The sequence below is a fragment of the Lactuca sativa genome, chromosome 9, assembly GCF_002870075.4.
Source record: "Lactuca sativa cultivar Salinas chromosome 9, Lsat_Salinas_v11, whole genome shotgun sequence".
Classification (NCBI taxonomy): Eukaryota; Viridiplantae; Streptophyta; class Magnoliopsida; order Asterales; family Asteraceae; genus Lactuca; species Lactuca sativa.
This window is the reverse complement of record NC_056631.2, coordinates 91,848,864-91,863,130: the sequence shown is the minus strand read 5'-3', so window position 1 is coordinate 91,863,130 and position 14,267 is coordinate 91,848,864. Positions and strand designations below refer to the sequence as shown.

The 14,267-nt window shown below is 38.5% G+C and overlaps 1 non-coding gene across 1 annotated transcript; it reads right to left on the bottom strand.

Annotated features, from left to right (window-relative positions):
- Positions 1 to 5,909: 5,909 nt before the first annotated feature.
- LOC111885234 (small nucleolar RNA R71) lies at positions 5,910 to 6,016 on the bottom strand. Its single transcript, XR_002848054.2, has one exon. It is a non-coding gene; the product is annotated as a small nucleolar RNA R71 (small nucleolar RNA).
- Positions 6,017 to 14,267: the final 8,251 nt, after the last annotated feature.

Here is a 14,267-nt window from a genome sequence, read left to right as displayed (position 1 = left end):
ATAATAAAACCTGGTTTATCAACCGGGACACATTAATGTAATATATCCCGGTTCCTATTAACAAAACTGGGCCCTTTCATGTTAAATAGGAGCACTTTTTGTGATCATATAGCCCGGTTCTTTAGCATACAACCGGGTTCTTTTATGCAAGTAAAACCATATTTTGATTAACTAAACAACCTAGTTCTTATGAATACAACCGGATCCTTTCACTACTTTTAACTTTTTTTTGGTACTTTCTATCAAAATTTTAATCTGAGTAGTCAGTAATTTATTGTTATAATTGCTATGCTGCTAATTTTGTATTTTATTGAACTAATTGAACAAATCCTCATTTTAAATCCAAATAAATTCCAATCCAACTTTAACGAGAGATTCCCATATGCACCCATATTGAAGGATTTAGCACTAACTTCTCTGCCACTTCCCATAAGCATCAGTGTGCATGCAATTATTAATGTTGCTCACTTGAACACACCGGTATGTATAGAGCCAAGCAAACCACATGTACACCAAAAGAATCGTTTGATTCTTGTTGGTAAATGTCCATCAAGATTCTTGACACCTAGCTGAAAGAAATCAGATTACAATTAAGCAAACTATAAATTCAAACATAATGCATACCAATAAACAAAATCGGGTTTTTACAGATGAACAAGAATATCATAAATACATACATTGCCACCCTTAGTCTTCAAACCTGGTCTTCTTGGGTGCGGCTACATCACTCCCACCTGTTTTTCAGATTTGGAAACTCATAAATTCAAACATATTGTGTACCAATAATCACAAAATTACAATGAATAATCAAAATCTTATAATTTTCTAGTACCTTTTCAATATTCCATCTACCAAGTTCTTGTGCCCTTCACATGTTCTTTCCTGAATTATCACAATGAACTTAACAAGTCAACATGAACCACCATTACTAGGAAAAAAAGTTATGTTTATATAGTGTACCTTGTTATGCATCAATTGCAGCTGCCTCCACACACAAACCATATATGTGTACTCTCCAAAATCAGCCATATTGTTTACCTTCTTATCCTATTGATTACACTAATGTACAGCAAATAGTCACAGTGTGAAAAAGAAGTTCATAAACTTACACTTGTAATTTCACTAAGTCATGTATAGGTAAAGTGCATTAGTCATGAATCGGTAAAGTGCATTAGTGATGTATGTATAAAGTGGTTGAATGAGTAATGATATCTATTTGAAAAAGGTTTTGGTTAATCCTATTGCTTCAATATTTTCTTCAGATTATGTGTGGAATATTTGAAAATGAGGCCAAGATGTCCATCAGAGAAGATTAAATCAGGACTACATAAAAACGCAATTGCAAATTTGAAACTACTAACAACCATATAATGCAAATTAAAAAAATACTAATAACCATACAACAAAGATGAACCACTAAGATGAGCAATAAGTTGCAAATATGTCCTTTTATACAGACCTACACCACATAATACACAGAAGTTAATCAATTTAGATAAAAAGTTAAATGGTAAGACTTACGACAGAAAAAGGGCTACAGAGGACAAACGACGGTTGTTTTGTTTTGCACAGGCGGTGGTGGTAAGGAGGAGAGGCGATAATGAGTGATAACTAGGGTTTTGCACTTTGCAATTGTTTTTGGTCCATACCAGAGAATTTGAGGTGTGAAAAGGCGGTATTTAAAGGGCGCTAGTTTTTCAATAAATTTTGCTTGAAAATTAGGCGGGCTGGAATTTCAACTCCTTTTAACCACTCAGCTTTCAAATGGAATCGGATGGCTCTATTATTTGAATTTATTGGTAATGTATAAGGATTCATTTTATGTAAATTGATTGATGTTATGCAATTAATAAAAAATATAATTTCACATTATAAATTTTAAATTTCTATTTGAATATAGTTATTTTTTTAAGTAGGATTCCATTTGACCATAATCTTCATCATATAAAATTATTACAAAATTAAATATTTTTAATGTTGATATTATTTGAATATAATGATTATTTTTTATATTACTATTTCATTTTGAAAATAAATATGTGACATTTGGTTCACATAAATTTTTTGAATAAACTAAAATTTGTCCAAAAACTATAATAAATCATAAATTTGAGTCCAATTTTATATTATATTTGGTTCACAGACAAACGTGTCATATAATTTTGATTTCAATAATATAAAATGATATAATTGGCTTAATTTTACTTTTGTTTTGTATCTTAAATGTATAAAATATATTATATAAATTATAAAACTAGTAAATGGTCGTTGTGGGTAGTGACGAATGGATCTAGTGGTCTTGGTTGGTCGTGGCGAAGGTTGTAGGTGGTGGTTGTGGCGGCACTGGCGGGTGGTGATGGAGATGATGGTTGTGGGTGGTGGTGGCAACGGCAACGGCGGTGGGTGGTGATGATGGTATTGGTGGTGGTGGTAGGGTGTATGACGATAGTAGTGGTGGTAGTGGCAGAGGATCTTATGGGTGGTGGTGACAGTAGTGGTGGCAACGGTAGCAATGGTGTTGGAGGTAATGAAGGTGGTGGGTGGTGGCGATGGTGGTAATTGTAATGTCAAGCCTTATGATCTGATGAGTCAAAATACTCACACGTTGATTACCAGCATCAATGCAAGTTCTCCAAGTTCCATCATCAACGTGTAACTATTTGTACATTTTGTATGGTAGGTTGTAATTACATAAAGTATAATTGTTAACCAGTTGATCCGATATCTTTGTGATTAGAATCAGTTTATATATAAATTTAGATACAATCCTTTTTATGTTGGGATATACATTTAATAGTTTAATATATAATATTGTATTAGGGTAAAACCCTAATGAGGTCTTTATGACGGCTTTGTGACATTTGCTTTGTGCACCCGTTCTCTTAGTGAGTACTTTTCTTAGTGAAAACCATCTTTGTGATAATCATTGTTCTTCATTGTAACTTGCTTATATCCATCAAATATTGGTGCATCCCGTATGGATAGTAGTCCTCGTAGGACTTTTGGAGTCTAACAGTCATTGTTGCGAGCATGATGCAATGAACCTTTGTAGCATCTCGCTCATGAGTTTCGAAAGCAACAATTTTCTCGGAAGTAGCAGTGGTGTGGTCAATCTCCTTCAGCTCCTTATCGAGAACATACTATTTGTCTTTGTAACGGGTGACCATGCGAATGTTGTGGATCTAATCATTAAAATTGGACCCATCAAATATCTGTCACAACTAGGAAATTCTATATCCTTTTAACTATAGCAATGATAGCCATTGTAACCAAAATTTTGAAAACATGCTTGATGTTTATTCAATGACAACAAACTTTCATCAAAAACTCTATATAAACACTTCAAATGGTCAACGAAAGATTGGAAACACTAAGAATCCCAACATAAGCCCGTTTTGGACTAGGATTTCCTTATTGGGCCTAATGGACCAATAACTTTCCAATTTGACTATTTTAGGCTTAGAACCTTTAATTGGGCTCTACTTGAACCCACTTTCATGAAACTTAATATTTTGGGCCATAATGGATCCAATACCAAAATACCAATACTACACTGACAATACCATATAAGTAACAACTAATCAAACAATCATGCATACTGGGCCATCAGCCTGACTGGACCGCCCTACTAGGCCTGCAATCTGTCTAAATCTATCCCGAGCCTTCGACATGACTGGTTCGCCTCGAGGGCCCGCTGATATTGCCATATTTACACTTATTTTTAGGCAGTATTTAAGTACATTTTTATTAATAAATTGATAATATGTTTAGAATAATGATACTTATGAGTTTAAATTGTTATTTTCAGTCAATACAAAGGATTTTCGAAGAAAGGGACCAAAGGTGACAAAATGGGGAACATGGGAGGCTTGGAAGACAAGAAAATAATAAATTCACGATAAGAACTAAATTCACGACGTGGCGATGACGCCCACGACGTGGCATGGGTGTTCCAGAAGATAAGCATCGCGACGCGGAGGATTTCCTTGAAGGATACGGATTGCTTGAAGCCCACGACGTGGCGCGAGTTTTTAAGGATTATATAAGTTCTCCTGATTATTACGAAAAGGAGACTTTTGGCAGAAGAAAAAGAGTTCCAGGAGACGAATAAGAACGAAAGAAAGGTTCTGGAAGAGGGTTTTCAACACCAAAAGAAGTAAAGGTTTATTTTTAGAACATGTCTTTCATTAGTTTTAGCTGTGTTAGTTTAATTACTATGATGAGCAGCTGAATCTAGCTACTCTTGTTTAGCTAGATGAAGCTTTGAACTTATGAATAGTTATATGATTATGGATTAAGCTTAGTTGGTGAAAATTTGCTTGTGTTTGATTTGTATGACCTAGCATGTTAATATTTGTTTATCTAATTGCTTAATTACATGTTCTGTGTAGCTTAGTGACCATTAAACTGCATGAACCTGTTTACCTAATAATTTAGTGAACATTGAATTGTTAGAGCTAGGATTGACCAATCTTAGTTAATAATTAGAATAAATAAAAGTTTAGCTGTGCTAGAGAACGAGAATTGTGATCATAATTGCGTTTACACAACAAATCTTATATAGCATATTTACAACTATAATTAGTTCTGTGTTTAATTATGTGTGAACATACATGGTTTGACATGAATTAGTTAAATATTGGTAAGATAGAACTAAATTACTAATATAATTAAAAACCAACTTAGTAATCCGTAATTGTTAGCTAGCCATAAGGGAAAAGTGGATTCAATCTAAACAAGAGTGTGTGTTTTTACTTATTTAATTGGATTTAAGTTCATCTGATCTTGTAAAATCAGATAAAACCCTTTATTAAATTTGTTAATAAATTAGGTTAATTTAATAGTAAGTAAATTAATTAGAACACCGTTCCCTGTGATCGACACCCGACTTACCCAAGCTATACTGTAATCTGACTAGGTACACTGCCTATAAGTGCATAGATAGTTAAGTTTGTTAGGTTATAAATATTAAAATTAGTGAGTACTTTTGTGCACATCAAGTTTTTGGCGCCGTTGCCGGGGAGTGGCTTAGTTTTTAGTTTATTTATTTGCATTAAATTAATCGATCCTTCTTGTGGAGTCACAGCCACAAAAGTTAATTTTTCAGCAAAATAAAATTTTTTTACAGAGTCCACGACGTGGCTACATACTTGCCACGACGTGGACAGGCAAAATTTTTAAATTTTTTTTTAGTTGGTAGTTAGTTTTTCTTATTTTAGTTCAGTTTTACGTTTTAGTTTAGCAAGTTGCAGGAGTTCATGACCAGAAGCTCAAACACACACTTGGTGCCACCACTGGAAGACCCCGAGTCTGCACTTCACAAGAAAAAGACGCCCTTGCAAGAATTGAAGTCAGCCTTTTCTAGGAAGTCGGGAAAGAAGACAGGAGAGTCCAGTTCATCAGCGAAGCACAAGAGCAATCTTGAACATTTGGATCACACACCCGTGCAAACCGAGTCCGAAAGCGATACCGAGCCAGAATTTGAAGAACACACAAGTGAACCCGAGAACGAGCCAAGGAACGAGATGGCAGCGATTGAAGAAATGTCCATGGGAGCATACAAAAAGCGGATCCGAGATGATATGGGTCCTGGGTTAGTCCAACCCGCAATTCCTGCCACTGCCACATTCGAGCTGAAGGGACACATATTGACAGCACTAAAGGACATCCCATTTTTCGGGAAGGATCATGAGGATGCTTTTAAGCATCTAGACGAAGTCAACGACATTGCAGATTACTTCAATGTCCCAAATGTCACTAGAAATACAGTCTTGCTTAGGATGCTTCCCATCACTTTCAAAGGAGCTGCTAAGGAGTGGTTAAAAGCACTCCCACCAGGTACAATCACCACTTGGGCTCAAATGCATGAGCAATTCCTGGACCAGTTCTGCCCGCCATCCAAGATAGCCAAACTCAAGAAGGCGATAGCCAACTTTGAGCAACAACCGGGGGAGTCACTATACGAAGCATGGGAGCGGTACAAGGGCTTACTCAGAAATTGCCCTCAACATGACCTAAATGTGCAGCAAGAGATGTCAATCTTTTATGATGGGGTCAATGTAATGACAAGACAACTCCTTGATTCTCAAGGACCGTTGACAAAGAAAAATCCAAGGGAAGTCAAGGAGCTCATCGAAGAATTCGCGAAACACTCCCGCGAATACCATAACCCAAGGCAAGACGGAAGTAAAGGCGGTGGAGGGGCCCAAACTGAAGACATTGCAGCTGTCATGACCATGCTAAATAACATGGATCGTCGGATAACACAAATGGACCAGTCGATACATGCTATAAGAGTGGGGTGCGAGCGATGCAGTGGTCCACACTTGACCAAGGACTGCAATATGGATGAGTTTGGGAACAGAAAAGCTCAAGTGTGCTACTCTAGTGGGGATAAGTTTGATGACGACTGGAGGAAACCAAAGAGGGAGTGGCTGCCATATAAAGAGTATAAAAAGCAAAAAGAAGAGAAGTATAGGCAGACAGGTCGAGGCTTTTACCAAAAGGAGCAGCCACCAATCGAGAAGAAACCCGACCTAGAGACCATTTTAATGAAGTTTATGGAGACTTCGGAAAACAGACATGATGCCACGGATTCCGCTATCATGGAACAACAAACATTGATAAAAAAACAGCAAGCCTCCATCCATAACCTTGAAGTACAATTTGGTCAACTAGCCACTTTAGTCCATGAAAAATTGTCCCTGAAGAATCCCGAAGTAAAAGCCCAATCTCACGTAATGGCCATCGATACTGAAGAAGATAAAATATCCGAGTTCCTGGAGGCGTTGGAAGAACAACCGCAGCAGCCCAAGAAATCAAGAATCGAAAATGGAGAGAATGTTGAACCAGGCTCGCCACGACGTGGCACACCTCTGGCCACGGCGTGGCGCAAGTCTGAGCAAAAATCTTTTGAGCCTATTCCAGATTATCATCCACCAATGCCATTTCCCACCCGTACAGCACTTAGTCAACTGGAGAAGGAACATTTAGAGTTTGTGAAGCATGTGAAAGGGATTCCAATTAATACTCCCTTTGTTGAGTCCTTATCCAAAGCTTCCGAGAACCAGAAATTACTACAAGACTTGATAGATACGCGAAGGCAATTAAAGAAGCAGTCTACAGTGATTCTATGTGAGCAAATTTCAAAAGTTGTGTTGGGAGAAACACCAGAAAAGATGGGGGATCCTGGACGCCTCACTCTTCCATGCGAGTTTGGGAATAAAATGAAGGTTAATGCTTTAGCCGATTCCGGGGCTAGTATTAATCTAATGCCTTTTTCATTTTATCAAAAATTGGAGATTCAGAAGATGAAGGCTACAAAAATGAAGATTCACATGGCAAACCGTTCGGTGACACAACCCCGAGGCATAGTGGAGGATATTTTGGTGAAAATTGGAAAATTTGTTTTTCCAATAGATTTTGTAGTCTTGGACATGAAAGAAGACACGAATGTTCCGATAATCCTTGGTCGGCCATTGCTTAACACTGCTGGTGCCCTGGTTGATATCCGCGAGTCCAAGCTCACTTTGAGGGTTGGGGATGAACAAGAAGTCTTCGGGATAAGAAATGACTTTCAAGAAGATAAAGAAGAGGTGTTCACGATTAATGAGGAGAATGAACTAGAAGAGTTGGAAAAGCTTATGGAAGAAGAGATAAAGGTAGTTCATCAAGACAAGAGGACAAAACCAAGGGCACCTGTTCCGTATTTGATTGAAGTCATAGCTTACAAGAACCCACCTTCTTGGGTGAGCAAAGAGGACGAGGAAATGACAAGTTATGAAGAGGAAGTCACTTCAAAAGTAACAAGGCCGGTGGTGAAAGAAGAGGGGAACGCTATGGAGAGCAAGGAACACACAAAGGGCACAAAACGAAAGCATGAAGAAGATGGAAAAGCTAAAATAGAAAATTCAAAGAAGGCGTATAAAAGGAGAGTTCAAGCTTATAAACGGCGGTTCAAGGAACAAAAGATCCTGGTGGTAGACTCTTTCGAAGAGTCAACGTAGAAGGCACGGAGTCCAGCTCAAGACTCCAAGAAAAAGAAGCGCTTCTCGGGAGGCAACCCGAGTTTGGTTTGAAATTTTTTCTTCTTTTTTTTTATTTTCTTTTTAATTAGGAAAGACATCAATTCATCATCTAAAAACCGGTAATAAGTAGAGAAATAGCTGTAGGGGACTTTAAATAATGAATGATTTGCAAAGAAATTAGTTAATAAGATGAATATTATTAAAATTTGGCATCTGACAGATCCTACGACGTGGGCATAGCCAGCCATGTCGTGGGTTAAACTATAATTCGCGATCTTAGGAAATTTAAGGTCCACGACGTGGGCAGAGCCCGCCACGTCGTGTCCTTTAAAAATCAGGGGGGGACCAATCGCTTAAAACCCTTTGACCGAGAAACCCCTTATCCCCCACTTGGAAGACTGCCGCACTCACGGGAACATCACAACCCTACTGCCAATTTCTTATTATACTTCCAACTTCCTTGCAAGATCTTGCTAATTACTCCATTTGGTATGTGTTTTACTCATTATTTTGCAATTACTTCTTCCAATTTCAAGTTTTCGTGATTAGGGTTTGAATGATTCACGAAATTGGTTGAATCTAGTGTCCGATTTTATATTGCATGTTATTTAAAAGTCCATAGGAACAAACCCCAAGAACTATTTTTGTGGAAATCGCATGTAAACATGACCGATTCAGAGTCTGGGTTCGACGTGACCCACGACGTGGCGCATCCTGGCCACGTCGTGACTTCTGGCAGACAATTTTTATATGTTTTAATGTGTTATTTGTTTGCTGCTTTGCTTTGCTTTTGTTTGCAGAATGGGACCACGACGAGCTGTCCAGCAGGAAGAGGACCCGATAGATGTAGCAAGCATACATCCTCTATACCAGTTTCCTCAAAACATTCCCCGACCGTTGCTAACAACCTACGAGAATCGGCTTGGATGGTTATACAATAGGGAATTTGCAATAGCCCCAATTATTGATTGGGGATGGCTTGGTAGAGTGGGAATGGTAGTGGAGCTGGACCGTTATTGGTCGAAGACTTATGTTGGAGATCAATTTTCGTTCACTTGTCACGGGTGGAGGAATTTATTCGCCATTCAAGAACCCGTGTTCCGGGAATTATCGGTAGAATTTTTCTCTACCGTTTGTTTTGAAGAGCGCACCCTTGATGTCACCTACAATAGGGCACTTGTGTTTCGTCTTGGAGGTGTATATCGTGAGTGTAGTCTTCGGGAGTTTGCTTGGCGTATGGGGCTTTATACGGAAGTGGAGACGCAATCTCCATTTTTTATTCCTTTCTTGCTTGGATGTGTGCGGGATTTTACTCCGGGTACTTTGGATGTGCAGTTTTGGCGGGGCATTTCTAACCATGAGTACAACACTCGTGACTTGAGTGAGTCACAAATACGGAATCCTGTTTTCCGATTTTTGCACCGCCTTATCACGTTTTCAATCAATCACAAGCATCATGGTGATAAGGTCCCCATCCAGAATCTATTTTATTTATGGACACTTATTACCCCGGGGGTTTGTTGTGATTTGCCTTATATGTTGGCAAGGTCTATGGGGAAGAAAGCGGCCAATTCTAGGCCTGGGAGCCCGATTACTGGGGGGCATTTGGTTACTCGCCTGGCTAGGTCATATCAAATTTTGACCCATGACTTTGTGAGGAATCTCACTCGATTCCCGGACACGGACTTGACCATTCAAGTCTTGGGTGTGATGCGCGCTGTGGTGAATATTGAGGGTCGCTTTGTTATACCACCGATCGATGACGAACAGGAGGAAGTGCAGCCGGGACAGCAGCCACCAGCCAGGCCGAGGCGTCGGAATGTGCGGGCTAGAGGAGAGGTCGAACGAGAGCATGCTGCTTCGCAGTATGTGCAAGGAGTGCCCACCGACCCTTTTCAGAGTCGGGTGGGAACATATTTGGATAATCTACGAGGTCATGCTATTTACCATACCCAACTTACTGAGGGTATCTATTCACATTTGGGTGTGACCCGACCACCTTCTATGCCACCACAGTATCCCTATTTTCCGACATGGGAGGAGCTATGGCGTCCGCAAGATGATGGAGCAGGGCCGAGTGGAGCACAAGATCAAGATGATGATTGATTTTATTTCTTTTGTTCTGTTTTTGAGTAGTTTTTTTTTTATGTTAACTTTAGTGTGTGATGTAAAACTTTATTAAGACTATTATGTTACTTTATTTTTCTTTTGGGTTGATCTAATTTTTCAGATTAGCGTTGGAATTCTAAGGAGCATAGAAGGTTAACTTTCGAGTTGTGTTTGTCTAGTCAAAGAAGCTTAGAGTCATGAGTCGGAACCACAATTCAAGATAAGTGTGGGGTCTATTAGGAGAGAGGTTATAGTTGGGAAATATATTTGCATAGAAGCGTCGGAAACCAGTTAGCCATTGGTCAAAGCTGCTAGAGTAAATAAAGCAAACAAGTCATTTTCTGCTAAGGTTCAGTTTCCACGATGTGGACTCCTTGTGCCACGTCGTGGCGCTCTTGCAATTCATAGTAGTTTAGCTTTTTGGTGTTCGCAATTTCAACCCATATCACGACGTGATCCAGTTTATCATTGCCACATTTTTCCTTACAAATACACACTTTGACGAATTGACGTTTCGAGTTCGGTTCGTGGTTTATTTACGTATTCAACCAGTTCTACACCGAGTTTCTATTTTTGGAAGTCCAATTGTACATTGTCCACGCTTTTGGAGATGCTCACGCCACTATCCCAGGGGAGTCTGTTCCTTTTTCTCCCTTTTCTTTAATTTTGATTTGTTTTTATACATACAATGAGGGCATTGTATGAAATAAGTGTGGGGTAGGGGTAGAAAAAGTAAATTGCTAGAAAATTTTGAAATTACAATTAAAATTAATTGAATCTAGTAATAATAATTTGAGCTATAATTGCTAGTATTATGCGGGATGATCCGATGAAAGTTCAAATGTTTAGTTGAGCCAATACACGTTATAGTGCATTTGTGGCCTCCCTTATTTTAGTGAAATCATGAAACAAAAACATAACCCCGCTTGGTTTGAGGGATGCAATATGTTTAGCAGCCTAAACCTGAAATGTATCTAGGAAAATTATTATCATTAACCAATAAAGGTTGAGGTTGAGCGCCTCTGCTTAAGCATGTAGGTTTTGAGTGAAAAAATAGAGGTACATGTAAAAAAAAAAAAGAGAAAGAATTACGGAAAGAAAAGTGTGAAGAATTTTGGAGCAAATAAATTGAAGATCAAAAGATCAAAATTCTTAAGAAATCCAAAAAGTTGAAGATACCAGAAATCAAATCAACAAAGGTGGTGAATTCAAAGAAACTAAAGATCAAATGTCAAAGAATTGAAGAATTCCAAAAAAGAGCTCCATAGTGGTATCGAAAAATTGTAATTCTAGTTTATGTACGCTTAGGTTGCTCAACTAAAAATACCTTGAGGTTAGGAGATTTTCTGCGGATGGATTCGGAGGGTTGCATAAAATGAGCATTGTTCGGAAAAAGTGGGCGAGTGTTTATGAAGATTGTGAGTATTTAAAGTATGGGGGGGTACTTTAGGAGAATTTTAGACACAAATGCATGCGTTGAGGTTTTGGCATAATGGCTGAACTAGAGTCGGATTGTTCTGTGTAGTTTCAGTAATTAAGAATTAAGTTGAAATTTGCTTGAGGGCAAGCAAAGCCTAAGTGTGGGGTATTTTGATATTGCCATATTTACACTTATTTTTAGGCAGTATTTAAGTACATTTTTATTAATAAATTGATAATATGTTTAGAATAATGATACTTATGAGTTTAAATTGTTATTTTCAGTCAATACAAAGGATTTTCGAAGAAAGGGACCAAAGGTGACAAAATGGGGAACATGGGAGGCTTGGAAGACAAGAAAATAATAAATTCACGATAAGAACTAAATTCACGACGTGGCGATGACGCCCACGATGTGGCATGGGTGTTCCAGAAGATAAGCATCGCGACGCGGAGGATTTCCTTGAAGGATACGGATTGCTTGAAGCCCACGACGTGGCGCGAGTTTTTAAGGATTATATAAGTTCTCCTGATTATTACGAAAAGGAGACTTTTGGCAGAAGAAAAAGAGTTCCAGGAGACGAATAAGAACGAAAGAAAGGTTCTGGAAGAGGGTTTTCAACACCAAAAGAAGTAAAGGTTTATTTTTAGAACATGTCTTTCATTAGTTTTAGCTGTGTTAGTTTAATTACTATGATGAGCAGCTGAATCTAGCTACTCTTGTTTAGCTAGATGAAGCTTTGAACTTATGAATAGTTATATGATTATGGATTAAGCTTAGTTGGTGAAAATTTGCTTGTGTTTGATTTGTATGACCTAGCATGTTAATATTTGTTTATCTAATTGCTTAATTACATGTTCTGTGTAGCTTAGTGACCATTAAACTGCATGAACCTGTTTACCTAATAATTTAGTGAACATTGAATTGTTAGAGCTAGGATTGACCAATCTTAGTTAATAATTAGAATAAATAAAAGTTTAGCTGTGCTAGAGAACGAGAATTGTGATCATAATTGCGTTTACACAACAAATCTTATATAGCATATTTACAACTATAATTAGTTCTGTGTTTAATTATGTGTGAACATACATGGTTTGACATGAATTAGTTAAATATTGGTAAGATAGAACTAAATTACTACTATAATTAAAAACCAACTTAGTAATCCGTAATTGTTAGCTAGCCATAAGGGAAAAGTGGATTCAATCTAAACAAGAGTGTGTGTTTTTACTTATTTAATTGGATTTAAGTTCATCTGATCTTGTAAAATCAGATAAAACCCTTTATTAAATTTGTTAATAAATTAGGTTAATTTAATAGTAAGTAAATTAATTAGAACACCGTTCCCTGTGATCGACACCCGACTTACCCAAGCTATACTGTAATCTGACTAGGTACACTGCCTATAAGTGCATAGATAGTTAAGTTTGTTAGGTTATAAATATTAAAATTAGTGAGTACTTTTGTGCACATCACCCGCAGTCTCCCCGGACCGCTCGTAGGGTATGTTGGCCTTCAGCACAAAGCAGGACCGCCTCAACCCAAGCAACAAGCAATTAACCATGTGCGCATAACTATCACATATTGGCATATACAAACATCACATATCTGTCACACTGATCATCAACTATAAAATCCTCTCGTAACTAGAGTACCGACCTAGCAGGTCACTACATACCAATCCTTACGGATCATAAAAGCATAACATACTATCTATCCTGATTCCGATCTAACAGATCAAAATCATATGTAACATACCATAACAACCGATCTAACCGATCTCTAGCATAGCAACCATCCTAACCAAGATGAATTCTAACATAGCAATAGCACAACAACCATCCTAACCCAGGATGAAATCTAACATGGCAAAAACATAGCAACCATCCTAAACTAGGATGTAAATCATAAAGGGTCGGCCTTGGTGCCATAGACCCTATCGATGTAGTGAGGATAACTCACCTCGCAGATGTCGATTCGAAAGGTAAACTCCAACTATCGGATCACTTGACACATGCTCCACCACCTATAACCATAGCACAATATATTCATAAGTCCTTACCCTTATGAGGCACTCCATATCCTCCTAGTAAATTCCTGATCAAGGTCAAAGTCCTCGGTCAAGGTCAACAGTCCATTTTAACCTCAACTCGCCGAGTACACTCGGCCACTTGCCGAGTCCATGGAGCACATTCCAACTCACTGAGTCATCGGAGTGACTCGTCGAGTTCCTTTGAATCCCGATCAATCCTTAAGGCCACCCGTCGAGTTTCCTCCTTGCAACTCGACGGGTATACACGCAACCATATCATTGGTTAAACTCATCCAACTCGTCGAGTTGTTCTTCAACTCGTCGAGTTTCATGGCCATCTTCAACTAACTCGCCGAGTTGTTCAAACAACTTATCGAGTTCACGACTTCCTTCATCTGGATCGCCGAGTTGTTTATCCAACTCGTCGAGTTCGATGTACATCTTCAAATGACCCACCGAGTCGGCTTCGCGACTCGCCGAGTCCTTTCAGTCATTTAGACATACAGACCTCTTTAATCCATAGCAAGGCCCCAAATTGCAGATCCGACCCCCTTAGGCCTGCTTATCACGTAAAGTTGCAAACTTTACGTCCATGCATTGCTTCACAAGCTCCTAATTCCAAAACCATACTTTTAATGAATGTTCATGGACCAAGGGAACCTTAATCTTGACTAAAGTT